This window comes from Piliocolobus tephrosceles, chromosome 1, assembly GCF_002776525.5.
Source record: "Piliocolobus tephrosceles isolate RC106 chromosome 1, ASM277652v3, whole genome shotgun sequence".
NCBI lineage: Eukaryota > Metazoa > Chordata > Mammalia > Primates > Cercopithecidae > Piliocolobus > Piliocolobus tephrosceles.
In genome coordinates, this window is record NC_045434.1 from 64,142,567 (window position 1) to 64,147,902 (window position 5,336).

Here is a 5,336-nt window from a genome sequence, read left to right on the forward strand (position 1 = left end):
ATGTCAATCAGGAGAGGAAGAAATGAAGACAGTCAGGAACTGAGAGGAAGATACAAAGTAAAGAATCTTTGAATTGGAAGATCTCAATGAGGAAAAAGAGTGATAGGTTGAAAGTCATTCGATTAAAAGTTATGCTGAGAGAGTCTGACGTTTGAAAAAATGTTTTTGGAGCTGGAGCATTTCCAGACAATGACATGTTCCAGGGTGTGTCTATGGGAATGACTGGCTGACGTGGAGGAGGTCCATGGAAGTGAGTAAGTCAAGGCAGTAAGTAATCTGAGTATCAAATAAGGATATGATGTCATCCTGAAAATGGGTGGATGTGGACAGACAGGAAGACTCTGAGGGTGTCAAAAGCAGGGTTGAAGAGAGGTCAGTACCCAACAGCAAGCAGAAGGTGTTGAACGGCAGTATTGCTCAGTGGAACAATTTCCACAAAAGCTGGGAGACTTTATATGAGAGGGAAGATGAGAAATAATCTGAAACTGACAGAGTGGTAAAAGCATAGAGTTTTCATTTACTAATAGAAACCACAGAATTGGTAAGGCTGGATTGGTATTTTTTAACCATTTCTTTTATTTTGAATGGAATTTAAATGGAATTTAAATTTTAAATGGAAAATCAACTGTAATCTGGTAAATGGCATGCAGTTTGTTACCTTGCTTGCATATTTTGTCTTATTTTCTGTCCCTTGAGTTTGTGTTAGTCTTAGGCTCTACGTCATTCTTCTCTGTGCCTGGTAGAATGGTTTGTTTGTACCGCCCTGCAATATATTTCATATTATGATGGCACATATTATGTACCATGCCCAGATCCTATGACTCACAATAGGAAAGATAAGAGACATGAATCATTCATTTATAGCTAAGTGACATGTTATTTTATTGTTTTATTTATTTTATTATAAGCCCATAAGATGATAGCTGTTATGTACATAATCCCTAGACCAAGACTGCTAATCAAAGGAAAGCGAACTAAACTAAATCTCTGTTCTTGGCAGCACCACTCATTGTCCATTCATTCACAGGTGTATTGACTCTTATATGTCTTGCACTGTATTATATATCTTATATGTCATGCACTGTATTAGTTGGTAGAGAGGTAATATGACCGTTCCTAATCTTTCTCCTTGAGAAGCCATGGTCTAGTGGCAAAAACAAATAATTACAGATCTTTGTTAAATGTTATAATAGAATATTGTTCAAGGTGTGTGGGAAGGTTACGGAAGACTTGCTGAAGCTGATAATAGTTAATCTGCATCCTGAAGTAAAATGAGTTAGGCGGATATGTAAAGAAATCACATCTTAGGTAAAGGGCAAAGCAGCTGAGGTGGAAGGGCTGGAGCCTAGACAATCAACGCATGTCACGTTCTGGAAGCAGCATGCAGACTGCCAGTTTGCACCCTCCACACACCATATCTGCTTATCCTGAAATTACACTGGACTTTGTGGATCCTTCGCATCAGAAAAGCCTTCACTAAGAAACACTGAAACATATTCGGATTTCAGCTGCTAAATTAAAACTACTGACATTTCTCAAAGAATCTGATTTGTCCATTAAGTACAAGCTGATATCATCACAGAAATTTTTTATCTTGGGAGCACCTTTTGGAAACTGAGATTCCAGTTACATATTTGAAATGGTGAAAACCTTCTTTGTCAAACAGCACTTCAATTAGAAGCAAAACCATTAGTGCTTTGTGCGCACATTGGGCACCTGTGATCCTTAAGGATTGGCTGTTCTTGAGAAAGAAAACTCCCTACGGGCTACCACACCCTACTACTTTATCCATGGGGAAGCAGCAGTATCAAATAGCCAGTGGTCCTAGTTCCTGGCACAAAGCAGAAGCATGATAAACATTAGTGATTAAACATATTAAACATAGAAAACATATAAAATTAGTGATTAAAAATTAGTCTAAATCTATGTCCTACCAGGTGAATTGTTATCTCCAGAAAACACTGGGTCTTGAATTCACTTTTTGTCAAGGAATTTTGTTAAGAAACATGAGTCAAATCTGAATATTTTTTAAAATATAAATTACAAGTTAATTGGCTTTGCAAAAGACAAATGTTGATGTACTTTGTTGCATTTTAGGTAGCATTTTGGTTAAGAAGAGCCCCCTCTTTAAGCCATTTAAGAGGAAAAAGAAGATTCACAGTTTGCCTTATTTGCTAGGTATTTCTATCCCGGGGCAAAGAAGATTTTTCAACATATACCTCTGTTCTCTGTTTTGACATATCCAGTTTTTTCAAAGTTCCTAGCCAGATGCTAAATTCATACTGGCTGATAAAGGAGTCTCTGTTCTTAAGATGATAATAGAGAGCATTTCATGAAATGGTTAAGCAGTAACACACATACATAGTATATGTGTATATACTTATATATATAGTGACTTCTATTGAAAAAATGATGTGACTATTCATATTTATTTCCACTCTTTCTCAAAATGCCACTAAAATGACAGTGTCATTTTAACTAAAATTAAAAATAATTTTTAAAGGCGTAAACACACAAAAAAACAAATGGCAGAGGAGATGCAGAAAGGTGTTTGAATTGTTACTGATTTAGTAGAACATAGAAAGCTAAAACCTTCCTGCCTGTAGCCAGTCTGTTTATGCTGCAGAACCCCAGAAAGGCTCAGAAATTGGAGGCACAAAGAACCTCTGGAAATGAGGAATTAAACTGAAAATAGGAGGATCAGTTGAAAGTCTATATGAAGTCAACAGACCTGAAGGACCCTTCTCATATGCAGAGCATTTAGGAGACTATTATCATGCTTTTACTTTGTTCCAGGAACTAGGACCATTGGCCATTTGATACCACTGCTTACCTTATGGATAAAGTAGTGGCGTGGGGTGTGGTGACCCATAGGGAGTTTTCTTTCTCGAGAGCAGCCAATCCTGAAGGATCACAGCTGCTCAATGTGTGTGCACAAAGCACTAATGGTTTTGCTTCTAATTGAAATGCCATCTGACAAAGAAGGTTTTTGCCGCCATTTCTCCTACCCAGAGAGGAGGCAGGGGGCATTAAATGGAAAAATCAAAACCAGAGTAGTTCTCAACGCTAGGAAAACTGACAGTGAAAGAAGAAGGGTAGGAAAGGCAAACATTGAATGGTGAGACCTGTAACTCCCTGGTGAGACTAAGATCCCAGAATGTTGGTAGCCAGGCTTAGACCTCTCTGTTCCACTCCAGGTGAGACTTCAGAGGATTTCTTTTTAGGGAAATGAATGAGTCTAAAAGAAAATACTTTCAGATGCTAACATATGGGGTTGTTTCCCACACTGTCAAGTTTCCAACCCAATAACCTTACACTGAACCCAACCAGGAAACACACAGTTTACAAGTAGCGTTTTGGAGTTTCATTGGTAAATACTGAAGGAAACGTCATTGGTCATAAGATGCTTGAGAGGCCTCCAACATGAAATACAGAGAACAAAACTAACAAACACAGACAAGAAGAAACTCGGAAGACAGACAATGCAAACAGAAGAAGAAAACAAACCACCATTAAAACAAAGTAAAATCCTGTATATTTAATATCATCACACATAAAAGAAGATACTATATATGTTAAATGAGTAAATAATTCTGGTTAAATATTCAGAGAATAAGTAAGAACTCATGGAAATTACAAATATTATAGCAATAATAAAAGTTCAACAGAAGCACTGGATAAAAGTTGAGAAATTTTAAGAAAATATAACAAGATGAGAAACAAAAATAGAAAAGATACAAGGTTTAGATAACTAATAGGAGCTCTGGGATTAACAGTCTGACTAATAAGAGTTCTAAAAAGAGAATACTGAAAAAAAATTATCAAAAGAATAATATTAGTTTCCAAAATTGGTAGACACAAATTTCTAGACTGAATGATCCAGCACAGTGAATGGAAACAGACTAACGCAAGGCACATTGTGATTAAAATTTCAGAGTTCAAAGTTTACAGAGACAAAACCATAACTTTCAATAGAATAAAAGTGGATCAATCATAAAGAATTAAGAATCAGAATGACATTAATATTCTGAAAGTAATTCTGAAATTAGATGTCAATGGAGAAATGCCTTCAAAATCCTAAGGAAAATGGTTTCAACTTAGATTTTAAGACCTAGACAAACTATCAATCAAGTTTATGGGCAGAATAAAGCCTTTTCAACATTTAAAAAATCTAAAAAAGAAAATTACCTCCCATGCCCCCCTTTTTTTTGCAGGAAAATATTGGAGAATACACACCTTCAAAATGAGGAGAAATACAAGAAAAGGAAGACAAGAATTCAAGAAGCCGGGCATCCAACAATAACTAAAGAGGCAGGGTAGTTCTCAGGATGATGTAACAGAAAGTCCGGATTGGTGAAAGACAATGAAGAACTACAAGAGGTTTGTACTCCGAAAAGAAGAAGGAAAAAAGTGGGATTCACAGTTTGTCTAAAGTTTTTTATCATGTTTCAAGGAAGTATATGGTTCTGTGCAAAGTCAGCAAAAGGTATATTAAAAAACATGAGAAAAAAACAAAATCAGGCAATTACCAACTAAAAGAAGTATAAGGAATTTGGTACAAAAGAGGAAATTAATAATGCACTACATGCTAACTTGTTAACAATTTTTACATAGTACCAATACGATAAATACAATGTTAATTTCAAACCACAATTAATTATGCTGGAAGGATGTGGGAAGTGGGAGTGTTAAGAGAGTTAAATTATAATCTTCATAACAGGAAGTCAACAGATAATACTTACTGAATATTTCTACTTTCTAGAGGGATGTTGGGTTGGGGAGCTACTGTTTCATTTCCTTAAAATACTATTTGGCTTTTTAAATTGCCTGTGCACAGGACTTCATGTCTAAAACACCAAAAGCAACGGCAGCAAAAGCCAAAATTGACAAATGGGATCTCATTAAACTAAAGAGCTTCTGCACAGCAAAAGAAACTACCATCAGAGTGAACAGGCAACCTACAGAATGGGAGAAAATTTTTGCAATCTACTCATCTGACAAAGGGCTAATTTCCAGAATCTACAAAGAACTCAAACAAATATACAAGAAAAAAACAAACAACCCCATCCAAAAGTGGGGAAAGGATAGGAACAGACATTTCTCAAAAGAAGACATTCATACAGCCAACAGACACATGAAAAAATGCTCATCATCACTGGCCATCAGAGAAATGCAAATCAAAACCACAATGAGATACCATCTCACACCAGTTAGAATGGCAATCATTAAAAAATCAGGAAACAATAGGTGTTGGAGAGGATGTGGAGAAATAGGAACACTTTTACACTGTTGGTGGGATTGTAAACTAGTTCAACCATTATGGAAAACAGTATGGC